At 35.7% G+C, this 15,143-nt stretch overlaps 1 protein-coding gene across 13 annotated transcripts in view; it reads right to left on the bottom strand.

The window, feature by feature from the left end:
* The window catches only part of LOC144336469 (uncharacterized), a 39,228-nt gene that overhangs the window by 23,030 nt on the left and 1,055 nt on the right, over positions 1-15,143 (bottom strand). The window contains exons 2-5 of one of the 13 annotated variants that reach the window (XR_013408309.1): positions 13,070-13,118; positions 6,657-6,754; positions 4,605-4,711; positions 2,040-3,225 (exon numbers count right to left, since the gene is read on the bottom strand). The exons of 4 other annotated variants lie outside the window; for them this stretch is intronic. The gene's annotated coding sequence lies outside the window, so the exon portion shown is untranslated. Of the gene's footprint in view, positions 1-2,039; positions 3,226-4,604; positions 4,725-6,656; positions 6,774-13,069; positions 13,119-15,143 lie in introns of those variants that run through there. 8 more of the 13 variants (XR_013408306.1, XR_013408304.1, XR_013408311.1 and 5 more) reach the window with 8 other exon arrangements.

Here is a 15,143-nt window from a genome sequence, read left to right as displayed (position 1 = left end):
TGGCCCGGGTGCTAAGCCCCTCACTACCCTGGGCCGGTGGCACCGGCCAGCCGCTCCTGTGTGGGGCCCATGGTGCCTGCGCCTGCTGGAACTCGCACTGGCCCGCGAGTCCGGCTCGCAACCCTGGTTCCGGCAGGATCCTCTCTCTCCACCCTTCCCAGCAAGGAGAGGGAGGGGGCTCCGGCTTCAGCCAGCCCAGAGAGGGGCGCCCACAGTGCCGTGGCGGGCTGAAGGACTCCTCAAGTACCGCCAGAGTGGACGCTGAGGCGGAGGAGGTGCTGAGAGTGAGGGCTGCTAGCACATTGTCACCTATCACTTCCAAGAGGGAAGACTGGCTGGCATTAGATGTGGGGGATTTTACAGTCCAGCTTGAGGAGGCAGTGTCAGATTAACATTTGGCTCACAGATTGGCTCAATCAGGTGTGGTGTTTACATAGAGCTCGGGGAAGGCTGGTCGCCCCACTCTAATCTTATTATGCAAATGAATTCTCCACTTGACTGGGGCCATCTTATCTGTTCCTTACAGTACATGTGGCTGACAGAGAAGAGAAGATGGAGCCACCATCTTGAACATGTCTAGTTCCTAGTACCTGGCATCATTCACCTATGTAAGCTCCCATCTTGTCTATGTCTGCAGTTCGACTTTACAGGCTGTTCTTTGTTAGAAAATGATTTGGGGCTGCTTTTCATTAAAAAGAAAAGCCTTAGCAAGGACTCCTATACCCTCATTCTCTGCCTAAGTGATTTTTTCTTAACTCCTATATCAATAGCTCACTGTAACCTGAAACTCCCGTGCTGAAGCAATACTCCCACCTCATCCTTCTGAATAGTTAGAACTACAGGTGCATGCTACCCTGCCCAGCTAACTTCACTTTACTTATTTTCATCTTTTTGTAAAGATGAGGTCTTGCTGTGTTGCCTAGGCTGGCCTGGAACTCAAGTGGTTCTTCTGCTTTGACTTCCCAAAGCACAGGAATGACAGGCATGAGCCACCAAGCCTGACCTCCAACGCTCTGTATCAAGGGAAATATGAATATCCTGCCATGGTGAGATGAGACAATGTATGCAAAAACTGATTTTTAAATTATAATATTTATACATATTTAAGACACCATTTATTAACATTTGCCACATACCCTATAGGCATAGTTCTTGAAATTTTAACAACTCCGAAGTTAAGATTGAGGTGTGTTGGAGTTTAAGTGTTCGTGCTTTTTTTGTCTCCTTAGTTCAACATAAAATAATGGTGCTTTTTTTTCTAAGTAATAGTACCTTTGAATCAGTGAAAAAAAAGTATAATTATTATAAATTTCAGTAATTCATAGCACAACTTCATATAAAAGAAGTATTTGCACAAACTGACTGCAAAAAAAGTAATCATAGACCGATGACAACACAGAAAAAAAGCAAAAAAAAAAAAATTGAGATGAAAAGCTCCATGTGCTAGTAGAGTCAGTCTCATTTCTTGGCAAGTATGACAGCATATTTAATTAGATGAAATAAAATAAAGTGTTGACATTCTCATATTGTTTTAAAATACTGAGAAGAACATGGTAATAGGCCCTTTAAGTATAAGTAAACGTATAATATCATGTTTTTAATACCACTTTAATATATACTCATTTTATCCTGTTCTCATCACAGCTCCATTATATATGCAGTGCAAATATATACAACCTCCGTTTACAGATAGTAAAACTGAAGACCCCCAGAATGTAGTAATGCCTCTCAGTTCATGGTGTGTTAACATGAGTTTAAGACCTGAAACAGGATTTGATTTCTAAATCCATTTTCTTTCTATCATGCCAGGCATAATTTTCTCCTAGTAGACTCTAGAGGCACTAAAAGCCTAAATCACAGGCTTTTTGACTGAGTTTCAGAGCAAGAATAACCAAAAGTTCAGTGGAAGGGAAGAAACAATAATGCTTCATGGAGGATGGAAATATAGAACCCTTTCTTTTCTGTCTCATTTGCCCCTGGATGTTTTCTTTGTTTAGAGTCAATTAAAATCTTGGTTTCTTATTGAGACACTCAATATCTTACAATAATCCATAACTATTTATTGTAATCAAATTATTGTTCCATGTCCACACAAATGGCAAATTTACAAAGAACGAAATCTGATAACATTTAATAAAATGTTCACTGTTAATTCAAAGTAGGTGCTATGCATTTTACATTGGGTTCCTCATTGTATCCACTCAGAAATCAAGTGTCACACTAGATTTCAATCCTTGTCAGCATGTTTGGAAAGACAAGGTTGTTTCTATGGCTTAATGTTGCTTCCCATTATAAATTATAACAAAATCCAAATAAAAAAATACACTTCATAGTTGTTAAGTCATGAACAGGTAAGATGGTTCCATGAACAATATGTTACAAACATGGATTATAAACAACCAAGTTATCAAATTAAATTAAAGTTAATGTTAAATCAAGTATTCCACAAACTCTCTTTAAGCAATTTAATCTACTTTTGTGGCTTCACCATCACTCAGATGTAAATGACTTCAAAATTTATATAGCCTGGCCACATTCTAAGATTCTGACACATGTAGCCAGTTGCCTCCAAAACATTTCCAGTTGGACTTACCACCAGTTTCTCAAGTAGAACACACCTTCTTCAGTGCTGGAAATGATGCTGTGTTTGTATTAGTTTATTTGTTTTATAAGAATATGAGATAAACTATTGACAGCGTGTCTTTAATATTTTGTTTTTAGGATATTTCCTGGTACGCAGTAGGTAATCAATGATTATTTATTTCACAAATGAGTAGTAACTATTATGTACAGTTCTTGCTATATTACGTGATCACAAAGAATTAAATGTTTAGGTGAGAAACTCAATGAAGCTCAAATTATGCTTAATTTGTACAAAAAAAAAAAATAGAAAGAAATCTAGCTGGAACATAAAGTCATTTTGAGGTAGAGGCCCCAGTGAGGTTATCTGTATTTAAATTCTATGTATAAACAGAACTCTCTTTATTTCAGGGGAAAAATGAAATAATCTCTAACAGCTCAGGGTCAAGCTTTGAATTTATTCAACCCATATAGTTTGGCCAGGATACCAGACAAAAATTCAGGTGAAGATATTATTGTTCTTCTCCATGCTGTTGGCTCTAAATAATGTCCTCTATTATCCTTTAGCTCCCCAGCTCTTATAGATGAAAACAAGTCCAGCAACAGATTCTGCTACCGTGTTATTCTTTGTAAGAATATTCACCCCTGCAACAACAGAAGTTGATGTCAATTTAGTTTTGTTGTAACCACACGTTAATCTTGTACCCCAGTGTCTACTGTGGGCTCTTATTTTATTCCTTCTGTCCAACCTCTTTTCTAAAACTAATGTCCTTCTACCTGTTTGTGTCCCCTCTGTATAAACCCAATAATTATTGTGTAGTTTAATGATACTACAGCAATAAAATTAATAATGACTGTGACAGTGTCAACTAAACATTTAAAAATGCCTTCAAATGTGAATGTAATGTAAGTCTATGCAACATAGCTATCTGCACACACTTATTGTCAGCTTTAAAAATCTTAACCTCAATTTTGAAAGTAGATTTTATCAAACTCCTCAGTTTATAGGATGCAATCATCATCAGTCCGTACAAGGCCATTTCTTTTAGTGTTTATTCTCTTTTTACCCAAATTTCAGTTCTAGTCTATCACTCTTTCATTGGCTCCAACTTTTATGTCAAATATCATATATATACACATATATATGTGTGTATATATACATATATGCCTTCTCTACAACATATGGTAATTATTTATTGTCTATGTGTTTGTAAATTATCAAAAAAACTTGTTGAGCTATAGGTAGAATTATATTTCTTATATTTTTTCACTCAACAGTTTTCAAATTCTATCTGGGTTGCCAGACGTACTTTGGAGCATCGAATTTTAACTGCTTTATGTTATGGACCGAATTGTGTCTCCCTACAGTTTATTTGGTGAAGTTACAAGTCTCCAGTACCTTGGAATGTAATTGTATGTGAAGAAAAGGTCTTTAAAGAGATGGTTGAGTTAAAATGAAACCCAAATCCAATATGACTGGTGGATTATAAGAAGAAGAGGAGACGTTGGAGGCAGGTGTACACAGGGAAAATACAATGTGAATAATAAACAAGAGAGCCTGTCATCCAAGGAGAAAGGACTCAGGGAAGCTATCCCTGATGACACCTTGATCTTGGGCTTCTAGCCTTCAGAATGGTGAGAAAATAAATTTCAGTTGTTTAAGTCACTCAGTCTCTGGGATTTTGTTACAGCATCCCTAACATAATAATACATATAATATTTCATTACATGCATGGATTTGTGAACCAAAATGTATCTAAGACAGGTCTCAATCAATTTAGAAAGTTTAATTTGCCAAGTTTAAGGACATGCACCCAAGAAGTAGGTCTGTGCCTTCTCCAAATATGATTTTGAGAGCTTCAATATTTAAAAGGGAAAACGTGGACGTTGGGGAAAAAGGAAGAAATTCTACAAAGGTGTGGGTAAATAAGAAACCAAACGGTTGAATCTTCTGAGTCTCTGATCAGCCTTTCACCAAATACATAATTTACATGTAAGAGACGAGTAAAGGAATTGTCACTTACGCCCTCTAGCTCAGTGAATCTGCATTTTTACATCAGAGGAAACAATCAGATATGCATTTGTCTCAGGTGAGCCGAGAGATGACTTAGAGTTCTGTCCTTTCCGGCATCTGTGAAGATAAGCTATCGATATACACTGTCATGGTGACGTTCAACAGAACCGTTTTACAGTAAAGATCATGGGGCCCACAAGGTATTTCCTAGTGGGCAAATTGTGAGGGAGGTATGTAGCTTATTGTAAAACAAACAAAAAATATTTGTAGCTCTCTTATTTAGGAGTAAAATGAGAGGCAGGTGTACTTGATGCAGTTCCCAGCTTGACTTTTCCCTTTGGCTTAGTGATTTGGGGGTTCCAAGGTTTATTTTCTTTTCACAGATTCTACACACGCATGCACACATACATAGATCTAATGTCGCTCATACAGTTACAGTAGGTCAGCATGAGCAGGGCAGGAGAGGGCTCCCCCACTCCACCAGGAATGTCAGGCAACCATCAGGTGATGGTCAGATGGTTGTAAACTGTCTCACTAAAACAGTAGCAGTCAGATCCAGGGAAAGGCAGTCTCCTAATGAAAAAAACCTGAAACTGGTGATCAGCAGTTTCCTGAGAAGATCTCAGGAGTTGGGTGAGTGGGTTCAAGCATGTTCACTGAGAGGCAAAATGGTACAATTTAACTGGTATATGACCTAGGAACATTTGGTAAGGGAAGAACACCTCAAGTGAGCATGTGTACAACTCCAGTAAATACACTGCACATGGTCACCTCCCAAGTGCTAGCCAGTCACCGTGTATGTGGACAGCCCATGCCAAGAGAATTAGGGAGAAGGGAGGCAAGACCCCAGAAGTATGCCAACATATAAAACAGGGTTAGAAATCAAACAGGGCACACTTGATCTCTTAAGTTGCCCACTTGGCCTGCTTTCAAGTGTATTTTGCTTCATTTCATTTCTGCTCTAAAGCTTTTTCATAAGCTTTCACTCCTGCTCTAAAACTTGCCTCAGTATCTCACTCTGCCTTATGCCCCTCAGTCAAATTATTTCTTCTGAGGAGGCAAGAATTGAAGTTGCTACAGACTCATATGGATTCGCTGGCAATAACAATATCCCCAGCTCCTGTAATGGTCACTTCAGTTGTAACCAACTCTCTGCAACCACAAATAGTGCTGTGATAAACCAATTCATATATAGTTCCTTTGCAGGGGATTCTCTGCAGCATATTTCCTCAAGAAAAGAGATAGGGTATGCACAATCATTTTCACTAAATATGGCTAGTTTGCTCACTTAAATGGACGTATCATATTATACTCTTACTAGCAACACATGAAATTTCCTTTTTCTCTACAAGTTAGCCAAATTAGTATTATTTGAGTAACTTATTTTCAACAGTCTGAAGGGTGTCAAAATGTATCACATTGTTGTAATGTGTATTTATCTGATTATTAGTGAGAAATACTTTTTTGGTCCAGAACTCTTGATCACTTTAGTAGTAATTATCTATTCAGATATTTTGTCCATTTTTTGTTTGTTTTCTGATTTTTTCTAATTTGTTTGAGCTATTTATTATATTTTAAAATATTAACTCCTTAGGGAGTTTAGGCATTGGAATATCTCTTTGCAGTCTATTATTTATCTTTTTACTCTGTCATATCCACTAAATTCACTAAATGATGGCTGAAAGGATAGTCTTAAAGGGAACCCAAACCCTAACCAGTTTGGCTTTCCATAATCTTGAAATATTTATCTTTTTGAATTCTGCCCTTATCTTTATGATTCCCTTTGTTATCTTTTCATTATGTTTTATTTATTTTCTGTCTTTCTGGGGTTTTTTTTTGTATTTTTTATAGCTAAATATGAATGTTTCTCTAAGTACCACTGGTTTAGCTGTGTTTAATAGATTCAAGGCTGGGTGCAGTGTCTCACACCTGTAATCCCAGCACTTTGGGAGGCCAAAACAGATAAATCACGAGGTCAAGAGATCGAGACCATCCTGGCCAACATGGTGAAACCCTGTCTCTACTAAAAATACAAAAATTAGCGGGGCGTGGCAGCACATACCTGTAATCCCAGCTATTCGGGAGGTGGAGGCAGAAGAATCGCTTGAATGCGGGAGGCGGAGGTGGCAGTGAGCCAAGTTCATGCCACTGCACTCTAGCCTGGCGACACAGTGGGACTCTATTTCAAATATATGTATATATTATATATAATATATATGATATATTATAAATATATTATATTATATATTGTATTATAAATAATATATTATATATATTATAAATAATATATTATATTATATATTATATTATAAATATATATAATATAATATAATATATTATATTATAAATATAATATATTATATAATATATTATATTATAAATATAATATATTATATAATATATTATATTATAAATATATTATATTATATATATTATATTATAAATACATTATATTATATTATATATATTATATATGTTAGTAATTATATATATAATTATAAGTAATTATAAGTCAATTTTCTGTAAGATCTTTATAGTTTCTTTTGGAATTAGGTTGCTCTTTAACCCAAGAGTGTACTAATTTCAAGTTAAATTTATATATAATTTTAATGCTAGACTATACCTATTAATTAATAAGACCATTGTATGCTGACAGAGAATATATGTGAAAAACAGAAATTTTTTGGAATTTTTGATGTATCATTTGTAGGTCAAGACACAGTTACTGTTCATGAATGCTCCATGTATTCTTGGAAATTATGACTGTTGTCTTTGTTGGACAAAAATTTTATGTATGTATTAAAATGACTGTAAATACACTATTTAGAAATATTTATTACTTTATGTCTAAAAAATATGTAGAATATTTGTTCTTCTTAATCATGTTATTCCAATAATCAATATGTTTATTACATTTTCTCTGTTTAATTCCTCAGATTCTGTAAAGTTTATGACAAAATATCAAGCAAGAATTGCTGATTTGTCTATTTCCTCTTTAGTGCTGTCAGTTTTTTGGTTTTTAAGTTATTTTGTTATGTATTTATATGCTAATGATAATTATGTTAATTATATCTTCTTGATTATATTATTTACTTTGTTAATATAGAGCACTCATTCATATTTATAACTTCTATCAAAAATTTGTATTGTTTAACATAAAATTGCTGCATTTTTTAATGTTGTTATCTTGTTATATTTTTTCCAATTGGTCATTTTCAAGCTTTCAGTATTATTCTTATTTGAAGTATTTCTTATGAACTCCCCATCTTACAGATGTTTCCTTTCTATGCAAACCTATGTCTCTAGCTTTTGTTTGGTGAGTATAGTCTATTTTTATTCATTAGCAGTACTCTAATATTACAACTTATTTCTGCTTCATTTCAAAATATGCAATATTTTACTATGCTTTTTTTTTCTCTCACTAAATAGATCAAGATCATTTCTTGGCAGTGTTCATTCAATGCTTTAAGCTTCTCTTAGTTTTATTTTATCACATTTTGGCCTTATTTTTAAATTTTGTAGACACCCAGCATCTCCAATAGACTCTTCTTTATGCCTAGCTGTTTGGCCTAAGTTATATTTCCAATATCTTTCTATATCTTCCTGTGGATAAAGTCTATTGAGATTTTTGTTTATTCATCCCATTAATTCTTTGCCATAACACATAGCTTACTTAGTTTTCTGTCTTTATGTAGCACTTCCTCCTTTTAGCTGTCTTGACCTGTTTTCCTGAGCTGTCAACAAAGTTGGCTGGTATTAGGGTTTGTGCCTCAGTGCTACTCATTCACCAGCTCTCTCCAACCACTTTCGCCAACACATACCAGAAAATGCTGCCCTTAATAAGTTAGAGGTGTTCATCTTACAAACAAAATGAAACAAAGAACACTGCCTTGGACCGTAGGCTGTATGTTCTGGGGACAAGACAACTCTCTGAAACTAGAGTCTTCCTCTGAATCTGTTGAAATCCGTGCCCTAATCTAACTAGTCCCTAAGGACCTCCTTGGTCTGTTGTAAGTTGATACAGCTGCTTCTAGAATACTGTGGTGAGTAGTGATACACTAATGGCAATTTGGGGGCAAGAAATAAACACAAGTATAAAGATCTTACTTTTCTTATTCTTTAGCTAGAAGTCCTTGATTATGGAATGCACATTTTTCAGCTCCCTTCTTCCATCTCTCACTGGCAACCAACCATTTTATTCTTACACAAAGATTTCAGAGACTTCATATTTACTTTCACAGATCTGAAAATCTCCAAATTCCTTCTGTATGATTGCAAGATTGGATTTAGATGAGGATAGAGGAAGAAGCCAAAAACTCATGATATTTTCCCCATCTTCTTGGGAAAATAAAGCTGGCAACAGCTTCTGGAGGAGCCATCATTTTTGTATACGTGTGTGTGTTTGTGTGTGTGCGTTGTTTAGAGTGTGTGTTTCTGCCTTAGCTTTCAGTTTCAGTATCAATATTGGCTAATTTTTGCCTAGGCTTTTCATAATAAAATAAAAATATATCCAAATATCTAATTTTTTTTCTCCTAATGTGTGAAAAATTTTTAACTATGAGTTTTTCTTGAGTTTCCAGCATGTACATACCAAACAAAAGCAAAGTAAGATGTAAACATTCATAGCTTTACTCTCTTCCAAGCGGGATGAAAAGATTTCGTACATCTCTCCCTGCCTTTCTAATAGCTCACCAATACAGTTGCATTTAAATATTTAATTCTGTTCTGAAACTTTCTGCTTATAAAATTGTATCAGCTTGACCACATAACAAACATTTTAAGGTCAATAGCACAATTGCTCCACTATGAGTCTTGCTTTCATATGGAATGTAACAATTCATTTTTCTGAGGTTATTAATATAAGTACATTTCATTGTAATATTTAAGTTTCATTTGATTAATTTCAATGGTAACCTTAAGGTTTTGAATAAACTTTGAAAGAAGCTAAGTAGCTTCCCTGCAGAATGACTCTATTTTCTTTCAAGATATACAAACATTTTGTAAAATTCTATTACCTCCAATATGTTGAGGACTTTGAAAATTTTCATTGACAATTAGTTGTCATCCAACTTAAGATAACAAAACACAACAAAGAAACTCAGCATGTCTTTATGTGAGAAATTTCAGCATATTACTTACTTTTTCCATTTGTTATCTATGTCCAGTATGTTTGGCTTTAGTTGAAAAATAATTTGTGCTAATCTAAGACATCGTGCCAACTGAACCTAAGATAAATCGGCCTTGTTCTATTCATGATCAGGTTTTATTTTAAAACTCCCCTTTTGCAAAATCAATGTTCCACTTTTTTCTCTTACAGAATTATTTTACCTTACCAGAAAAATATGTAACTACTTATAGAATTTTTATAAGTTTAGAAGGTAGATGTTTTCTTCAATGTAAAAATTAAAGAGGAAGCACACCTAATTAACTTCAATCACTAAAAATCATAGTCCAGGGTTACTAAGGTTCAACATTCCACAGTTTAACACACACCAGAAAGACACACCTCTTTCATGCACATCTAAGTCTTACTTCACATTTAATTCTTCATAATGCATAGATATTTTAATAAGGTAATGATGTGTTCAGTTTTATATTATATATGAAGATTGTTTTTTAAATAGAGGGTCCACTAGGGGCCGTGTGTGGTGGCTCACACCTGTAATCCCAACACTTTGGGAGGCCAAGCAGGGTGGATCACTTGAGGCCAGAAGTTTGAGACCAGCCTGGACAACATAGTGAAACCCTGTCTCTACTAAAAATACAAACATTAGCCAAGTGTGTTGGTACATGCTTATAATCTCAGCTAATTGGGAGGCTGAGAGATGAGAATTGCTTCGACATAGGAAGTGGAGGTTTCAGTGAGCTATCATGCCAATGCACTCCAGCCCAGGTGACAGAGCAAAACTCTTCCATGAGAGAGAGAGAGAGGATCTACTAGGAATAAAGTCAGCTTAGTTCTGACGTTTTCTATTTAGTGTCCTAAAACCTTTGCAGTGCTACAAGGAGGACAGGCAAGTGCACACATACAAAGACAGACACTCTTTTAACCTAGGTTAAATTTAGATGACAAAAAAGTATAAAAATCAAACAAACAAACAAAAAACATGTTCCTCTAATTGTATGTATGTAGGCCAGAAAGAACCAACAACAGCAGAATCAAGGCAAAAGACTACAGCTGGGTGACAAGAAAGGAACAAAGGAAGGAGCTGCAGTGGGGTGGAGGTGGGGAGGTAACAGATCTCCAAATGGACAAGCCAGTAACCGCTACCCAAAGGTCCAGGCCTCACCTTGACTAGCACTTCTGTGATCAGGCCCAGGATTGAACAGAGCATGAATGATGAGAGGAGCTAGAATTAGAAAACATTAAGAGAGGCCCAAGACTGAGAGAAGGAAGGAAAGGTCTTATTATTTGATGCAATAGTCAGTGAAGGAAGGAGTCAGGTGAATGTTGGTGGGAGAAAGAATGTACTTAAGTGAGATTACAACCTGGGGACTATATTCTTAAGGAACTACCTATCCCTGTATCTACAGGGGAGGACAACATTGAAGATATAAATGTGACAACTTCTTTGATTTCTCAACCTTTTGCATAGGGATCATCTGCCTTTGATATTTCTGCAAAAAATCATATCATTTACATATTTGTATTATCATAAAAACGACTAAAGACAGTAACCATCAGAAGATACAAAGTAAGGAAAGAGAAATGAAATTAGGAGAAAATGTAGCCACTAAGAGTGTTTGTGTGTGTGTGTGCAGTGTACACAAATTAAATTTCTAACATGAATTTTATATATTAATTTTTGAAGTACATGAAGTAATTCTAGCTATGACAGAAGACCAAACACCAAGACAGGAAATCAGAAATAGAAATACCGGAAAACAAGAGGCAGTATACAGGCCAAATGAGAGGGTGAAAGGAAAACTTATAGAACTGAAGAAATAGAGCGGGAAAAAAAAGCAATTTGAGAAATGAATACTAAACTAACACGAGTGCAAAGGAAAATAGATCCCACAGATATTGCATTATAAACTACAAGCAATGTAATTGACAAAGAAAAACAAGCTAAAAAAGAAATAAAGGACAAAAGAGTAAGAAAATATGAAGAGCAGGCCAGGCACAGTGGCTCATGCCTATAATCCCAGCATTTTGGGAGGCAGAGGCAGGTGGATCACCTGAGGTCAGGAGTTCAAGACTAGCTAGCCAACATGGTGAAACCCCATCTCTACTAAAACTGCAAAAATTAGCCAGGTGTGGTGGCAGATGCCTGTAATCCCAGCTACTCAGGAGGCTGAGGCAGGAGAATTGCTTGAACCCAGGAGGAAGAGTTTTCAGTGAGCTGAGGTTGTGCCATTGCACTACAGCCTGGGTGACAAGAGTGAAACCCCATCTCAAAAAAAAAAAAAAAAAAAAAAAAACAGAGTAAAGAGAATAACATACCATGTGTCCCTAACAGGAATATCCAACTGAAATCAAAATAATAAAGCAAAATAAAATACTTAAATATATAATTTAAGGAATCTTTCCTGAAATGAAAGAAGCCTTGCATCTAAAAGATGTTCATGTAATATGCAAAGTGAAGTTGACTCAGAAGGGCTCATAATAACAAGTTAATATAAATGTAAATTTAAATATGTAAAAGAAGTTATTGCAATGTAAAGCAGGGCAGCCCCAAAGCTGGGGTTGGCTCAGGAGGGTTCTTGGCTTTACTCAACAAAGAATACAAAAGCAAGCTGATGGTTGAAGAAAGCAGATTTATTGAAGTGGCAGTATGTAGCAGAGTGGCTGTTTCTTGTGGAGAAGGGCTAACTCACAGGTAGTGCACCCTGTGTGTATGGGCTCTTGGCTAGCTATATGTATACCCACTTTTAATTATATGGAAATTAAGGGGCAAGGTATTTAGAAATCTCTAGAAAAGACATGGTAATTTCCAGGTGTTGCCATGGCATTGGTAAACTGTCATGGTGCTGGTGACAATATCTTATGCTGATGAGCAATGAGTGCAATGAGAGGATGGCTTTGCCACCATTTGTTGGTTTCAGTTGGTTTCTTCATTTCATCCTGTTAAGGACAGGAAATAAGTACTGGCAGTCTCCTACCTCACTCTCCTGTCACAGATTATATACTCCTCTTTAATCTTAAAGTGTTGTAGAAGGGCAAAGGTCTGTCTTCTCTAACTGCTGCCTGCTGATTTTATGAGGGTAGGCCCAGCCCAGCACTGGAGGAGTATAAACCTTTGGATTATGGATCTAAGGGACCCAAAGGCAGAATGTCTGTCTTCCAGATCAGAAAACAGGACACATTGGAAGCATTGTGCCAGCAGTGTCTTTACATTGAATTGTTGTGATGTAGATGATACAAATTTTACTAAGTGGTTAAATAAGCAAGAACTAATGATTAGTTGTAACAAGATAGCTATTAAAGGTCCTAGAAAAGGTAAAATCCAAGAGACTGACTAGAAATCCACTTACTGAATTCCAACAGCAGGGATAAAAGAGGTCTTTACCAGGGAGAAATTGTCTAGAACAGTAGAATAGAAAAATTACAATTAGAAAGAACAGAAAAATATATGCTTTTATGCTTACCCACAGCATCATTTTACCATTTCTGGCTGAATGTTAGTTATCTTAAATAGGTGTGGAGATCTTCCACCAATTTGCAAATGTACATATTCTGGACAAGTGTGCCCAGTTAGTGATCCCCAGAAGTTAAACAGTAGTGGAAGTATTTAATAATATCTGATAAGGGCCTTCCCATTTTGGTTGAAATTAATCCTCAGGGGATACTTCTTTCCAAGTTTATAGTAAGCTTAATTACCTGGATGAACGGGGGAGTTGATTCTTTCCCTTGTGGTAGGAGGCAATATTTCATCTCATCTTTTCAAAGGGCCTTTTGAACCTGGCCTGGATTCCAAAATGGGGAGCATAATGATGCATGTCTGACCCCTGTTTTTGTAATGTCTTAAGTTAGTTCTTCAGGTTTCTTATAGCCAACTAAACTTTCCAGGCCATATGAGAATGGGGGTGGGAATGCACTCATTAACCCTTAAAATCCTTTTTAAGCAATATAAGAGTCAAAATCTAAAATGCAAAAATAAAGGTACACATCTCAAATAACCAATAATCTAGAACCAAGCTATACTGGAGAAAAAGATTGCTTTTATGGACCTCTAAGATAAAAATATTTCAGCATCAGGCCATAGCAATAGTTAGAATCGGAGTGGAAAAAATGTCAGGAGCTGATGAAAAAGCTGAAATAGAGAGTTATCATCTCAGGCATTCAGAATACGTTGAGAAAACTTGTTTTTAACATAGGAGACCAGTCTTTACAAAGACTATTAAAACAAAAACAATTCCCTTATAATTTCAGTCAACTTAATCACACACAAAATTCCTTCACAAATTGCCCTTCGCAAACATTGTCAGAACTTACACAGGTTATCTATGATATGCCTGGACTTTCTGACTTGTCCTATACTATCTCTTAATAACCAGTCATTTTACTCTAGGAAAATAACTTACCATATGTATTAGTCCATTCCCATGCTGCTATAAAGAACTTTCCAAACCTCAGTAATTTATAAAGGAAAGAGATTTAATTGACTCACAGTTCAGCATGACTGGGAAAGCCCCAGGAAACTTAAAATCATGGTAGAAAGGGAAGCAAACACATCCCTTCTCACATGGCAGCAGCAAGGAGAAGCAGAATGAGCAAAAGGCGGGAAAAGTGGCTTATAAAACCATCAGCTCTTGCGAGAATTCACTCACTATAACGAGAACAGCATGAGGGCAACCACCATTGTGATTCAATTACCTCCCACCAACTCCCTCTCCCACAACACATGGGGATTATGGGGACTACAATTCAAGATGCGATTTGGGTAGGAACACAGCAAAACCATGTCATTGTAGAAGATACTTTCTTATTTAAAATTACTCTTTTATTTCTATCTTTCTTTACCAAAAACACATCTTTATATCCACAATTTTCTTCACATTTCTATCCCCTACTCTACCTGGTTTTATAATCTTTTAAAGTCCATAATTTAAATCAACCTTCGATAAATGTTGAAATAGAAAAAATTGTTCTTTTTCTCAATAAAAACACATTGTCTTTGGCACATTTTATATGAACCTAGGAAACAAGAAATTTTAACTGTCTTTCTGATGTTAATATTTTATAGATAAGAAACATTCAATAATTAAAAAAAGAAGCTTTCCCATATAAAAATCCTCTCTTAAGTGTCAATGAGCCAGACACTCAGTAAGCATCCAAAACAAATTAAAAATTTTAAATTACACAAAAAGTTCATCTATAAGCATTTATCTCATTTCATTTACCTAATTTATCATTATTAATTTTTAGGAGTTTACTGAAATTATTTATGAAAAAAATGCAATCTTAGACAAAGCTAATAATCACTGAAAGTTATATCCTGGTTAATGATTTTTAAAGTCTAAACATTAGGTAAACCACTAAGTACGACTCTTAAAGTTGAACATATGACTATTTTGTCAATAACTCAGAAGATTCAGCTGTCTTTAT

This window comes from Macaca mulatta, chromosome 18 (genome assembly GCF_049350105.2).
Source record: "Macaca mulatta isolate MMU2019108-1 chromosome 18, T2T-MMU8v2.0, whole genome shotgun sequence".
Taxonomy (NCBI): domain Eukaryota; kingdom Metazoa; phylum Chordata; class Mammalia; order Primates; family Cercopithecidae; genus Macaca; species Macaca mulatta.
This window is presented reverse-complemented; position numbering and strand designations above follow the sequence as displayed.